This window comes from Eubalaena glacialis, chromosome 7 (genome assembly GCF_028564815.1).
Source record: "Eubalaena glacialis isolate mEubGla1 chromosome 7, mEubGla1.1.hap2.+ XY, whole genome shotgun sequence".
In the NCBI taxonomy this organism is placed as follows: domain Eukaryota; kingdom Metazoa; phylum Chordata; class Mammalia; order Artiodactyla; family Balaenidae; genus Eubalaena; species Eubalaena glacialis.
The window spans coordinates 20816297-20832535 of NC_083722.1; the positions used below are offsets into that span (position 1 = coordinate 20816297).

At 37.4% G+C, this 16239-nt stretch overlaps 1 protein-coding gene across 1 annotated transcript in view; it reads left to right on the plus strand.

Annotated features, from left to right (window-relative positions):
* Nucleotides 1-14401: 14401 nt before the first annotated feature.
* Nucleotides 14402-16239, plus strand: part of SLC17A4 (solute carrier family 17 member 4) — a 29594-nt gene continuing 27756 nt past the window's right edge. The window contains exon 1 of the mRNA XM_061194892.1: nucleotides 14402-14433. The gene's annotated coding sequence lies outside the window, so the exon portion shown is untranslated. The remainder of the gene's footprint in view (nucleotides 14434-16239) is intronic.

The window sequence follows — 16239 nt, forward strand, 5'->3', positions numbered from 1 at the left end:
CTAGATCCAGATGGTTTCACTGGAGAATTCTACCGAATGTTTAAAGAAGAAATAACACTGATTTCACACAATCTCTTCCAGAATATAAAAGAAGATAAAATACTTCCCAACTCATTTTATGAGTCCAAAATTACCCTAATACTAAAATCAGACAAAAACAGTACAAACAAAAACTAGACCAATATTCCTTATGAACATTGATACAATATTAGCAAATCAAGTCCAGCAATGTAGATCAAAGAATGTAAGACTGGTTCAATATTCAAAATCGATCAGTGTAACCCACCATATTAACGGTATAAAGAAAAACAACATGATCACATCAGTGAATGCAGAAAAAACATTTGACAAAATTCATCAACCTTATCTGATTAAAAACTCTCAACAGACTAGTAGAAGAGAACTTTCTGTGTCTAATGAAGGGCATCTACAGATATCCTACAGGTAACACCATAACTAATGAAGAGAGACTCAGTGCCTCCCCATAAGGTCAGAAACAAGGCAAAGATATCCATCCTCACCATTAAATTCAACTTCACATTGAAGTCCTCCATTGCACAATCAGGCAAGAAAAAGAAACTAAAGGCATATGGATCTGAAAGAAGGAAACAAAATTCCTTCTGTTCAAAGATGACATGATGGTCTGTGTAGAAGAAAACAAGGAATCTACAAACAAAACAAAGCAAAAAAAACAAAAAACCTCCTAAAACTAATAGCTGCCAGGTAAAGGAACTACAATGTCTAAAATAATTTTGAAAAAGAAGAATAAAGTGGGAAGAATCACTCTCCCCAATTTCAAGATTTATTATGTATTACAGTAATCAAGGCTGTATAGTAACAGGAAAGGAATAGATAAATGTATCAGTGGACCAAAACAGAGAACCCACAAATTGTCCCACACAAGTATGGCCAACCGATTTTTGACAATGATGAAGAGAAATACAATGAAGGAAGAATAGTTTTTTCAACAAATGATGATGGAGCACTAGGCAAAAATAAGAACCTCCACTTAAGCCTCAAACCACTTACAAAAAGTAACTCAAAATGGATGGTAGATTTAAATGTAAAATATAAATCTATGAACCTTTTAGAAGAAAAGATATAAAAATATTTGGGATCTAGAGCTAGGCAAAAATGAAACCCAAACGATCCAGAAAAGAAAAAGTTGGTAAATCTCATCAAAAGTAAAAACTTCTGTTTTGTGAAAGTCCCTGTGGAAAGGATAAAAAGACAAACTATAGACATAAAAAAAATATATGCAAACTATATATATGACAAAAGGCTTATTTTTAGAGTATATAAAGAGCTTTCCAAGCTCAATAGTTAAAAACAACAACAACAAAAAACCCAAACCCAAATTATCCCATTAAAAAATGGGCAAAAGTCACAGAGACATTTCACAGAAGACATACAGATGGCAAGCAAAGCACATGAAAAGCTGTTTAACATTAATAACCATTAGAGAAATGAGATTAAGACTATGATGAGATGTTAATATATACCTATTAGGCAACTAAAATTAAAAATAGTGACAAAAATGAAATGCTGGCATGAAGGTGGAGGAAAATATTTTGGTAGTTTCTTAAAAAACTAAACATATGCTTACTGTGTGATCCAGCACTCCCACTACAGAGCATCCATCCCAGAGAAATGAAAATTTACATTGACACAAAAACCTGCGGGTGAATGTTTATACCAGGGTTTTGTTTTATTTGTTTTTGATTTGTTTATTTTGTAGTGGTCAAAGCTTGGAAAAACACTAATATGTCCTTTAATAGGTGAATGTTAAATATGCTGTTGTTTATCCATACCATGGAATACTATTCAACAATAAAAAGGAACAAGCTACTGATACATGCAACAACTTGGACGGATCTCTGGGGAATTATGTTGTGTGAAAATAAAGTCAATCTCCAAAGGTTACATACTGTATGATCTCATTCATGTAACATTCCAAAATAACGAAATTATAGAGATAAATTATAAATTATTACTCATTTCTTGCTGATGTCCTAGATGGTGAGTAAACAGGAAACACTCCTTTGACAAAAGGACTTGAAATGGCTCTGAATAAACCCTTTGGGTTCTAGTAAAACAGCCCAATAGCCTTGCAGGTCTCTGGGCAGTACTAGAGGCACCGAATTCTATAACTTCCGGTGTTTCCCAGAAAACTTGACCCCACTACCACAGCTGGATTTTGAAGCAAACTTGCTTTAGGAACTCGCCAAACAAACACAAATCCTATTGTAATGTCAACATTTGCAGTCCTCGCTCTTCAATCGCCTTTCTTAGAGACTCACAAAAACCCCTCAGAAAATCAGTCATTGTAACGCAACTTGCTCTCTAAGAAAGACTGACGATTTACATGGACGCGGTGGGAGGGATTTATTTATAGTCCGTGTATTCAAATGAAGTTTTGAAACAACCAGGTCTGATTGGAGGATGATTATAGTAGAATAAAAGTAAAAGGACTGCCAATTCAACTCTCTGATTGGATAAATGCCTCCCTGACTTCAGCCAATCAGAACACTAACCACACCTTATACCTTAGTCAAGTAGCTAAAATAGCCTGCGGGTATTTCCCTCAATCGTGTGTTAACTCTTGTTTTTCAGCTTTCTCTCTTTTGAAGGTGGGGAGCGGGTAGGCAAAGGTTTATCGTGTCTTCTCCCTGGCTGGCAAGGAGCGAGTCTGCTCGGAGCGATGGTCGATGCAAGGGCTGGCAAACAACATGGCAGCTACAAGTCAGGCATCATCCTGCCCGACTCTGCACAACCATCGCCCAGGGCGGGCATTCAGTCCGATATTAAAGGAAACCAAGGGCCACCACCACAGAGGCAAGTGCCAGTAAAGTCTCCGGTTAGCAAAGCCCAGTAAGTAATATGCATTTCTGGGGAACGGAAACAAACAACAAACCAAAGACTAAGCACATAGTTTCTGAGAAAGAGCTGTGGCTAGATTCCAAAGAACAATATACAATCTTTCAATAAAACAGTCCAGTTAAAAATGTTATCTTGACACCTTCCTTGTAAATTCTGTTTGTGACTACTCTGTGAAAGTTAGTTTTTCTTGAAATTTAGATTGTCATTAGATTTTTAATCCTGTTCTAACCTTTTACATTTCTTAAAAACCATGCTCTGGGTGCTCACTAAATTGATTTCAAGGCAGGGTGGGACACTGCAGTTTGAAAAATGCTGGGATAATTACACAGGCTTATTGCCAATAGAACTGCTCTCCTGGGCCACAGTGATTGGCCCAAAAGTAGGGAAGTGGCCTGAGCTGAGCCAGTGAAAGAGCTTTCTGAGATTTTCAGCAGCTTGAACATAATTTTTCTTTCTTTTATGAGGGTGTGAATGAGACTGGAGGGGCTGAGGAAGTGTCTCCGGCCTCTTGGAAAAGATTGAGAAGAAAGGTGAAGTGAAGGGGAGCAACAAAAATGAGTTTGGAAGTTTGGGGTGAGGAACGGAGAGATACATTTATATCCAGTCTCAGCAGGTGTGCTTGTTCCAAAGGCTCTTATAATGTGAGGTGTCTCAGTCTACTTAGCACAAACCACCACCTTCCACTTTTGTCTGTCTCTCTTTTCAAAATGCTGTTTCAATTTGACTTCTGTCACTAACAAGAGATTGTGTGACAAATCCAAGCCAAAACTAACTCAACACAATGAGAATTCCACATTTACTAGCATATTGAACAAATAAGTGCATCCTGCCCTTATTTCTGCCCTTTCTTTTTCTGTAGCAACAATACTGATGTCTTTGCTCTTAATACTTATCTTTCATTGAAAGGGAAGTGAAAATTACAGTGAGAGAGAGAGGAGCCTGATGGCATTAAACCCACTCAAAAGCTTTAAAGTAAATGGTTGTAGTGGAAAGTAGTCAAGTAGAGTCTGAAGGGATGCCTGACATTCTTAAAGAGAACAGTGGGTATTAGAAAAAGAAAACGAAGAAAAAAAGAAAGAAAATAAACTCCTCTTGCTTTTGTCTCCAATCTAAGAATTCCAAGGTGGTTGAACTAAAAGAAGGAAAATTTAAGGGAAACGACTTTATTTTGTAATAGGTGGAGGGTAAGAGGACAGACCCTATAGCCAGGGTCAAGGGCTGGTATCCTGACTCCATTCCATACAAGCAAGTTACTTAACCTCTCTGTGTAATAAGGATAATGACAGTATTTTGTAGATTTGTTGTGAGTATTAAAAGTATAAATGTCTGTAAAGTGCTTCAAACATTGACCAACGCATAGAAAGTGTTGTATAAGTGCTCTCATAAGGAGCACTGGAAAGGGAGCAAATGGGAGCCCAAGAATCAGATTAGTAAAGGGCACACTCTATCTGTAGGCAACAGGTTAACAGAACTTTCTTGAAGATAACCCAAGAGAACCAGTGAAAAGCAAGATAATTCAATAAAGTGGCAGGATATGAAACTAAGACAAAAGTCAATAGCATTAATTATAAACTATAACCAGTTAGAAGTTATAAAAAAGGAAAAGACCAAATTTTCAAAAGAAGCAAAATATGTGAAATATCTAGGAGTAAACTTAATAAGAAATGTAAATCCTATATAAGAAAAACTTTAAATACTCCTAAAAGAGTCAAAAGGAGATTTAAATAAACAAGAAAGCATCTTATACTTGTGGACAGGATGATATAACATCCTAAAGATGTCAAATTCAGTGTAGTCCTATTTATTTAACAAGATGAAAAGAAAGTTCACAGTGGAGAAAAAGGCAAACGACCCTAAAATACATGAAAAGATATTCATTTATAATCAAAATAAAGGGCAAGTTAAAACTACACTGGGATATCAATTCTTGCCTATCAGATCGTCAAAAATCCTACAACCCACCCAGCTGACAATGCTAAGGAGAAATGGGCATACATGTACATTGCTGGTGGGAGTGTAAAATGATATAATACATATGGTGGGAAAGTTTAGTAATATCTAACAAAGTAACATATGCCTTAACCTTGGACTCAGGAATTCCACTTCTAAGAATCTACCTGAAAAATACGATTCTACATATATGAATTAACAAAAATGTATGAAGTTGCTCAGGCAGCATTATTTGTGATATATTATAAAATGGAAATAATGTTAATGTCCATCCATAGGGGAAAGGTTGAATAATCTCCAGGACAGACTCACACTGGAGCACCTGGGAAGCCATGAAAATGAATGAGAATCATCTTCATGTGCTGCTAGGGAAAGAGCTCCATGATATACTGTGAGGTGAAGAAAGAAATGCAGAAAAAATACATACTGAGTGCTACTTTTGGGTAAAGTACGGAAATTTTGAACCATGTTCATACTTCACAGGTTCAAGAAAAAAATTACATCGAAAGGAAAATAAGCAGATTCTGAAAACAGACTGACATGAATGAAGGTGACTGTATATCATATTGGTAACATGAATACACAAAGAATGGATTATTTCCAGTGACTTCTGAACACAGTTCTCTGATGATATATTCTTATTGGGATGCCTTCTCTTTCTGTCAGAAATTAAAAAGAAAATAAGAAGAAGAAAATAAATTAAAAATTTAAATCCCAGGTGTTGTAAACTAACAGAAAAATGAAGCAGCTTCTGTGGGGTTCTATGAGCTAACATTACTCTGAAACCAGAATTACACAAAGGTAGCACAAGAAAACTCAAAGCTAATCTCAATTACTCGAGTAGATGCAAAAGTCCTAAACAGAATAATATAAAATCTAAGCAAGCAGTTTATTAAGGAAAAACACCTTGTGAAGCTAGATGGTTGAACCTTGGAGTGCCAGTATACTTAAGGACTTAAAATGTCTTCCACCCACTCATTAAACAAGGGTTACAGAGCATGCACATGCCCATGATAACTGCTCTCGGCCCCGGGGAATTGGTGGCAAACCAGACAATGTTTCAAAGAGCTTATGGATGTGGAAATGAACAAATAAATGAACCAGATAATTTTAGAAAAATCATAAGTGCTTAAGAAAAAAACCCTATTGTATAGCAGATAATATGTACAAAAGTGTACGAGAGCTACTGGATTGAAAGTCTGGTTCATTCGGGAGAGGAAGGTAAAGAAAAGTTTTCCAAGGAGAAGGTTATGTGAGCCAGACCTGGATGAGGGAGTTACTAAATGCCATGCAGAGGAAAGGGCAGGACCGACTGAGGGATATAGAAGAGCATCATCAAAGGCCCTGAGGTGTGGCGAGAATGGCCTCTCTGCGTAATAAAGAGTCCAGTATGACTAGACAACACAGGCACACGGTGGGAAGACTTGGCCGGATGGCAGCTTGGGGATGGTTGACACAAACTTTTGTGTGGGATGCTAAAGAGATTGGAACCGGTAATCAAAAGGGTAGCTGTTCAAAGCTTCTGAGTATGAGAGTGAAATGGTCAGATGTGTGAGTTATTGAGAGACTGTTGGCACCAATGCGGATGGATTGTAATGGGGAGGTAGGGAAGTTTGAAGAAACACATCTAATGAGTTTGCTTCAGCCAGATACTTGGGATTCTCTTAAGCATTGAACTCCGTCCCTAATCCCTACAAATTGTCACTCACGGAGCCAGTGTTGTGATGGATTAGGCTCCAGTGAGAGCAAACCTGCTTGCAAGGGTCAACCATTAAATTTGGAGGAATTTTGCAAGCTGGTGTTAAATAAGACCATTACTAAAAATTAAATCGTATAAAACTACAATTAAATAAATTTAGAACAGGTAAAAATATACATCACTTTCTAATTTTTGCCAGTGTTTACTATTACCTATGCCCTTGAGGTTATTTTCGTTAATTCTATCTAAATGATAGACATGCCATTTAATGGCTTGCTATTGTGCTCTCTTCCTAGTTCTGATTTCAGAGAAGTGCTGGTAGCTGGAAATCAGCCTGGTGGGATTTTTTTACGCCATGGAAATCAACAAATGCTATAAAGGCAGGACTTAACTTATTGTTTTGGTGATTATCTAGATTTAAGTTTGTTGATTATCTAGATTTAAAAACATCTTGGAGAAAATGTGCATTAAACTTAGAAGTGTGGTGTATCTGCAGCTGTTACACTGTGAATAACCCCAAATATTAAGGAAATATTTTTCTAGTATTCAGAAACTGTTATCTGATTCAGCAAAGGAGTCCCTCATGTCAATGACATCTGAGCAATGCTCTGACATAGTTTTTTCTTTCTTGGTGAAATTTAAAAAAAAAGAATCAACATTTATGTCAGGACTATATTCATTGGTCAGTGGTGTGAGTGACTTCTGTGATGAAATGGATAGTAATCAAGCAGTTATTTGCAGTCTGATTTTATGACACTATTGTGGGCAATAAAATTATAAAAACGGTAAGTAGATTTTGTAAGAAATAGCAATTCCTTTGAAATTATAGCTCTAATCTGAAAATCAAGGAGGTTTTAGCTAAAATCTATTTCTAAAACTGTATGAAAATATTTAACAGAGTTTTTTTACCTTAACCCTTGAGCGGTATCAAGGGTTTTATTAACATGTATATGTATGCATGTGTGTGTGTATGTTTTGTGTGTGTATTTGTTTTTCTGTTAGAGCCAGTTGTTTAACATTTACCAGCACATCACTGTCTATAACCCTCACTCCAGACATTTGAGAGAGGCCCCGAAATGAAACAAATGTACAGAGGGCAATGAGAGGCAAAGGAATACTTTTAACACTCACTTGTTCTGTAGCCTCAAACCCCGGCATGTTTCCAGAGGGGAGGGAGGCCAGATCATGGGAAAAACTCCTTTTTCCTATACTAAAGAAAATGGGTGCTTATTAGTCCCATTCCAAAGTTGGAGGCTTGTTCTCAGGCTCCTTCCTGATCCTTCTATCTCAGACTTATAGAATAACAGTCATCAAAATAACAAAAACAGATGATCTGGCCTCTTTCCAGAAAATCTGGGAAAGTACTAAAGGCCAAAACAAATGGGCACTATGGAGGCATTAGTTTGTCTCTCTAGAGCTCCTCCTCTATTTGAAAAATTGCCTCTCCTATACTCCATCCAATAAACAAATCCTCAGAGGCTTTCTAGAAACGGTCCTATTGCACGAGACCGTTTCAGAAGTATTAGAAGACATGCTTGGAAATAAATTTGCATGTTTGACTTAACGACAGAGAGGATCACTCATGAGAAGATTTTGCAACCTTAATAATAAGTAGAATTAAATGTCATCTACCTGGTGAGCTTGAATGTTTACCACATCTGCAAATAATAAACTCAACAAAAAAAATATATCATGTATTATCCAATGAACTATGTGATTCAGAGCCACGAGCATATAAACAAGAAAAACACAGTTAATTACAGCTATTATTATGGAAACTTAATTGCTCTGAAAATACTTTGGTTTCTGATGATCTTTAATTAGCTTATCTGCAGCTGGAGTCCTTGATGACTGCCTCATAGAGTTCCTCCCCAGAATCCAAGGATGATTCAGTACTGGCACATCCATAAAGGTGATTCACCAAATTAGCAAGTCAATACTGATAAAGCATTATATTCATAACAATGGTTACTAAAAATGCATTTGAAAATACTCTCTATAGTTACTGTACAGTTAAAAACTTTTGGTAAACTGAAGATAATGGCATAAATTCTAGAAGTTGTTGAATTGGATACATCCCCAAAGTCAGGAACCTGCCCCCAAAAGTCCCTATCACCACCATATGTCTTATTGTGAAATATTAGACAAAGATGGTAGGCACGGAATTTAACCATGGTCAACTCTCAGCCAATTTCATACTTTTGGATGACTTCATTGCAGACCTAGTGTGGTAGCCAGTTCCTAAGATGGCACTCCATTACCCCTACCTCCTGGTATTGGCACCCTTGAGTAGCCCCTTCCCACGTTGTATGAGGGTTAGTCTATGGGACCCAGAAAATACAATACAGCAGAAGTTAGAATATGTCACTGTGGAGATTAGGTTATAATAGATAACGCATTTTCTTTTAGTCACAAAGTAGGAAAGAGAATCAAGGGAGCAATTGATTGATTCCCAGCAATAGACTGCCAATAAAAAGGGATACTTTATCACAACTTTTCTTTTACAAATTCATAGTAACCTAAAAAGAATCTTTGATTTGAATGACAGGGGCCTCCCAAAGCTGTTCACCAAGAATATAACCAACAGAGGAACCCTTGATGCCTGTGGCTTCAGAGAGGATGCAGGTATGGAAGTGGATCTATCTTAGCACCTCCTGCGAGTAGGCAGAGCAGCTGGGCCCAGCAGGATCTGGCAGCAATATTACCGTTTGAGTCTTGGTTAGGGCACTCATGGAGCTATTCTAGGGTATTGGAGTAAAGTACAATTGCTTATGCATTGTGACAGCAGCGTAGTTCTTCAGAAAGGATAATAAAAACATAGATCATAGTGGATGAGTGGGTAAATCTTATTTTAGGGCTTATATTTCAACGATGTAAGGAGCTAGGCTTAAATGCCGATGAGATTAGAAGCGGTGGAAGGAGGCATGTAAACTTTCAGCTTTCAGCTCAACTGTCTGATGGGAGTGTATGCCCACAGGATGCCGGCAGATAACACCACACCTCCAAGGCTGTGTAAATTCTTCATACATCTAGTTAGGAATATTCTTCCAAGAAACTTAGCGTATATTAACATTAGAGCATCTATAATATGGGATCTATAATACCAAGCCAAAAAGATTCCAAAAATTGTGTTAAACGCCTTTTTTTTTCCAATTCACCAACAGTATTGAGAACCCAGAGCTGGTCCTCATCCGCATTTTATTCATTTTTCTTCTCCATAAAAATTAATTTTGCTCTGGCTTATGGCTCTTGAGACAGCGGACAAGGGAAATATACGAACGTTTTGCTCTGGGTAAATATTAGAATGTAACAACTTGGTCTTGTAATTTTGAGATATTGGTCGTCAAATTTCAAGTTTGAGAGATAATTTATATTTAAATGGTTTTAAATTTATGTACATAAAATCTACTTATTCCACTGAGAGAGCAAATATAAAAGATCCATGATTTGAAAAGAAGCCTAACTATGGAAAAAGCAAAGCCCTACAGCAAAGCCCTTCACTAAGAGCTGTAGTGAAATCACAGGTAACTGCAGCGTGATCATGGTTTATCACACTAGGTTCTAAAACTAAAGTGAGAGTAAAGTCAGATTTATAGAACATATGCCACATAACTGATAATGAAATTGTCTTTTTTGCTTTTTTGAAAGCACCCATTTAATTAAAAACTTGAAATCCTTTTTACTTAAAATAAACATAATTTATTGATGTCTCTGACATAACCTCATTTGAGAGGGAAGTGATGAGGGAGCTGTGAAGTAGGGGTGAGATTGATATATTATTATCCCTCCTCAAAAAACCCCAGCAGGCACAAAGACTTCTCAATTCTTCTCTTAGAACTAATATTTTATACAAACATATTTATAGATTTTGTGTTTGCTTTGATTTAACAAATTGTTCCTAAAAGTATTTGCTCATTTTTTCCACACCAGTGCTATAGTTCCTCAGAATACCCTTCTTACCTTTACAAGTCATTTTATCGTCTTAAGTTGCACATAAAAAAATCATTTCTTTACTTCATTGTCTTCCAATACAAGTTCCTGAAGCCCATTATTCAGTAAACGGGTACTATATTTTTTAACACCAGTCATTTTAATATTGACTTGATAGCAGTTAGTCTATTTTTTTTCTAGTAAACAAAATTGTGTATATATAACATACAAAAGTTACACAGAAATTTTAAATAGTAGACCACAAAAATTACATATAGCCTGAAAATGTTATTTTCAATAATATCCCCTTTCCAACCCTGTCATTCACTTTTTATGTTATTTTATTAATTTTCTCAACTATTTATTGTTATATTTTTCAAATATAAATTTGAAAGAATAGTATGATGAACACCCACATTGACACATTATGGAAACTTCAATTTCAGTATGCCTCTCCTAAGAGAGGATATTCTCAGTATCATTCTCATATCTAGGAAAATTAACAATAATTTCCTAATACCTAGTCTATTTTCAAATTTGCCCAATTTTCTGAAAATTTTTTATAGCTGGTTTTAGTTTTTGTTTTCAAATTAAATGTAATATTTGTGCTGTCGGGGCCCAGGGCAGGCTGCCCCAAAATATGCCTCAATGGCATATTGATTATTTTTTTTAATTGAGGTATAGGTGATTTACAATATTAGTTTCAGGTATACAACATAGTGATTCAGTATTTTTATACATTATACTCCATTTAAAGTTATTATAGAATATTGGCTATATTCCCTGTGCTGTACAAATATCCTTGTAGCTTATTTATTTTAAACATATTAGTTTGTACCTCTTAATCCCCTAAAGCTCCTCCCCCACTTTCCCTCTCCCCACTGGTAACCACTAGTTTGTTCTCTATATCTGTGAGTCTGTTTCTTTTTTACATGAAAAGATGCTCAACATAACTAATCATCAGGAAAATGCAAATCAAAACCACAATGAGATATCACCTCACACCTGTCAGAATGGCTGTCATCAGAAAGACCACAAATTACAAATGATGTGGAGAAAAGGGAACCTTAGTGTATTGTTGGCGGGAATGTAAATTGGTACAACCACTATGGAAAACAGTATATGTATTATTTTGAATTAAAGTTACTTGAGAAACAGCCAGTGGGGGAAAAAAATGATTAAAAAACCCACTCTGATCCTCTACTTTCCCCCTGAAAGTGGAAAATAAATCTTTCATGTAAAGGTACCCTCCCTGTACCAGGAGGGTAGAATATATCACCAGAGTTAGGGAATTCAAGGCTAAGAAAGCTGTATAAACAAACTTTGTTACTCTTCATTAGTCAGCTACCCCAAGCACAAGCCCCTTTGTTTTGTTAAATCTTCACAAATAATTGTTTCTTTGTCTAAAAATGTTATATAAACAGCCTGCTTTGAGCATTTGGGGTTCCCATTTCTATGAGACCCCCAATGAGTATGAATTAAATTGGTGTTTTTCTCTCCTGTTAATCTCTCTTGTGTCAATTTAATTATTAGATCAGCCAAAAGAACTTGAGAGGGGTAGGGGGAAATTTCCTCCTCCCTGACAGTGCTAAAAACAAAACCCCCCCAAATCCCCAAAAAACTCTGTTAAATTCAAAATTTGCTAAAAGGGCATAATTAATACTTATTTTACATTTAAAAAAAAGTGCTTAGTAAAACAAGACTAATAGTATTCTTAACACATGGACCAAGTATATCTCAACCTAAAGCTCAATATCATGTTTGATGGTGAAATATCAGTACCGTTCCCCAGAGAGTCAGGAATGTGACAAGAAATCTTTGTACCACCATCATTATTTGATGACATTTTGTGATATATTCAGGAATAGTAGTCAAGGAATTTTCCAAGGAGTTGATTTATTGCATTGAGTATAGAGAAACATCTAAAGAAAGAAATGAAAATAGAAATCCAAATACATTACTGTATATTACTGTAAAAAAAAAAAGCTCCTTTTTAACTATGAGGCTATGAGGTAAAACAATGTAATCCATACACCTACTAATTATCACATATGATCAAAAGGTACAGAGATTTGGGACAAACAACAAAAATGTGCAGTGATGTTGTGAAGAAAAGTCTAAAGCTTTCTAAGAGGATTAACATAAGATTAGAAGTAATGACGTAATTTGATAGCTAAGAATAATCAAACTTATGAGAGTCAATTGTTCCTTGAATTAAGCACATATGCCCTCCCTCTGCATGTGCGTGTGTGTGTGTGTGTGTGTGTGTGTCAGCTACAGTTTTCTTTTTCCCAAAAAGAGGGAAAGAAATTCTGGGAAATATAGAGAGAAAATTGAACCCCAGAAAAATTATGCAAAAGTACACCTCATTTCTATTTATGTAGAAAATATAACAGTATGTTGAAACCTAATGAAAACAACATGCTCAAAATTGTTCAGAGTGACCTATTTCCTATGTTAAATATTAGAAGTCAACTCTGTGAGAACATTAAATAAATAGCACACAAGGGCACACTATGATCCCAATGGTTTAATATTCAGTAAATACACAAAAAATAAGTCAATGGTTATACCACTAGATCCAATCAGGAGAGAGAAACCAACAGTTATCTGAAGAGGGAAACTTGAATATAAAGAATGAATTCAGGGAATTGGAGTAAGGACTTGGAACTGGCTAATAAGCAGTAAAAATAACTCTAAATAGTAGAGGACTAGCGGAGATAAGGGGCAGTTACTACCCATAAGGCCAAAGGGGAGCACCAAGGACTGAGATCCAGACTTTCTGGGAGAGGGCACATGTGTAGCTCACTGGATGGCAGAGGAGCTGCTGTGGTTTTGTGTCACTTGGTGGAAATCCAACCTCAACAACAGGTGAAGGCAGCTGAAGAGAAAAAGTTTGGATCTCAGAGGGAGGGCATGTAAGGAAAGGAGACTGCATGGGATCACCTTGGGAGTGAGTTTAGATAGGGAAGGAGTTCAAGAACAGAGTTCTGGGTACACCAACATTAGAGGTGAAGGAAAAGATGGTGATTCAGCAAAAAGGATTCAGAAAGAGCAACCAATAAGGCATGAGAAAAATCAGACCTGAATGGCATGTGGCAATCAAGGGAAACAGGAAGGAGTGAGTGATGAAAGCTGTTAAGTATCGACAGATAAGGCCTGAGAAGTGACCACTGGATTTGCCAGTATGGAGGTCGGTGATGGCTTTGCCAAGGGCTGTCTTGTTGCTGGTGGGCTCAAGAGAGAATATAACTATATATGGAGTATCATCTAGAAAAATATCGAATTACTATGTTGTTCACCTGAAACTAATATAATATTGTAAGTCAACTATAGTTCAACTTAAAGAGAGAGAAAGAATTGGAGGTGAGGAAACAGACAAGCATGCCTGAGTCTTATGAAATATTTTTCTACAAAAGGGAGCAGAATCACAGGGTGTCAATCTTCACAGAAAACTCAATGGCCTTTGTGCAAATAGGTATAATCAGAAAACCACAAAAATCATTCAAGTTAACCAAAATATATTAAGCCTCCACTCTGTGGAGAGCCCAGTTCTATTAAACAGGAGGGTAATGGGGAGAGGACCAAAAAGGGACAAGACATACCCCATCCTCATGAAGAATATAATAACGCTGAGAGACCCCATAAGGTAGCAGTGCTTAAACAAGGAGCATGGGCTGTCAGGTTCCTACAAGAAGTGGGCATCAGTTCCAAATGGGAGATCAGGGAAGATGGCATTGGCCTCATCTGGGCTTGAAGCATGAGGAAGATTTAAGGAGCTCGATCTACTTGTCAGTGAGACAATGAAAGTGAAGTTAAAAATTAAACCATTAAGCCAACAAAATTCTCCCCTTTGGTTACATAGATGCTAAAGGTTTGGGGTAATCATTTACCTCCTGAAGACTAGGAAATTTGCAGACGTTTAGAGAAATTTATTTGAATGGAATGAGGACCCTGCACTGCACCTCTCTCAGGTTAGCCTTCAAGGTTTTGCTCTTTAATATTCTGCTTTTGAGGTGATGGGAATGGGTTTTCCCATCGAGAGGAGCTTAATTTGCTGTTTTGGGGTAGAGACTGTTGGAGTGGGGAAGAGACCTCTTCTTTCCTGAGATAATTCTGAAAAGTGAGAGAAGGTGTCACCTTTTCCTAAGAGAAACCAGAGCCCCAGAACTCCAGGGAACAAAACTCTGGGAGCAAAATTATCCAAAAGGATGGCTACAGAGACCTGGAGATAAACCAACAATTTTAAATTATGCTTTTTAGAGTTAATATCACCCATTTATTGGCATTAGGCTAGATGGCCAGCTTAAGATTCCTAAACTGGGCTTGTTTTTGTGGGACACAGTGATTAAAAAAAAAGACATTGATCACATCTATGGTGAGACAGTCAGTGTATATTCTGGCAAAGGGAGATTTTCATCGGGGCTAAAACATCAAATAATCAAAACAGACTAGACCTTTCCAATTAATTTATGTAGGGGGAAGAGTAAAACAAAATGAAATCCCACATGGCTTTGGGAAGTAGGTAGTGAGTGAAGAGTTTGGGGCAGAGAACTTTTGTTCTGGGGCTATGAATAAGAGCCACGAACTGTTCTTATATGGAAGAAATGCTCAGTGCTGAGACCAGACAGAGATAACATTTGAGTTATTAATAACTCTGCGTGGTACCTTAAAGAAAAGTCTCATTCTACAGTGAACTAATCAATGGCGGAAAAGCAGGGTATACTTAGTGCAAAGGTAAGAGACACAGAAACAATCTTGGCCAGAGAAACTGCCAGGAAATTGATATAAGAATGAATGGCCCAATTTCTTTGCTGGTTCTTCCTCATTTACCTGGTCTCTAAATAAATAAGGCTGATGGCTTTCAAATTTATATTTCTACCTGGGCCCTCTGTCCCAAGCTACCAACTCATAGACACAATGCTGACTTGGCAATCTTCCCTTCTGGGTCTCAAAGGCATCTCAAACCCAACATGCCCAAAATGAAACTCTTGTTTTTCTTCTGGAAACCTGCTCCTCTCTCGCTCATTTCCCCACCTCCATTGAGCACACTACCATTCACTCATTTGCTCAAGCCATAAATCTGGAAGTCTCCAAAAATCGCCCCCTGCCTCTTTTCTCATCCCGCTATCCACCTTATCAGCAATTCTTCTTGGGTCTAGCTCCAAAACAGATTCCCAGTCTTGTCTTTTGCACCACGACAGCCTAGCCCAGACACCATCAACCCTTGAATAGGTGACTACGACAGCCTCTTCTCCAGGTTCTTGGTTCCTAGTCTTGTGCCTTGTAGACCATGCACCCCACAGCAGCCAAGGGAAATCCAGTCCCCTTATCCACCCCATAGGACCCTTCATGGTGTGGCCCTGACCGCCACTTTGATCTCATCTCCCACCGTTAACCTCCTCACTCACTCTGCACTGGCTACGTTGGACAAACTTGCTGGTTCCTTTGCCTGGAATGCTTTTGCTCAGAGCTGCCTCTTTCTCATCATTCCCATTTCAGCTCACATGTAACTTTCTCACACAACCAGGTAAAGTAGTTAGATTTGGCAAAGTAGTTGCCCTCTTCTCCAGATGCTAGTTACTAAGTCACTGTCACTGCTACTCTCATTTTCTTCATAGCAAATGTCATTCCTCTTTCTTTTCATTTTGTGCCCCTCCTGGAGACTTTGCTGGAGTTAACAAGGCAGTAGAAGTTGGGACAAAGCTGATATAGGGTAAGGGATGCTGGTGTGGACAGTATGCTGGCATTATTGCCGGTTGCCAGAAAAACTAGCAAGT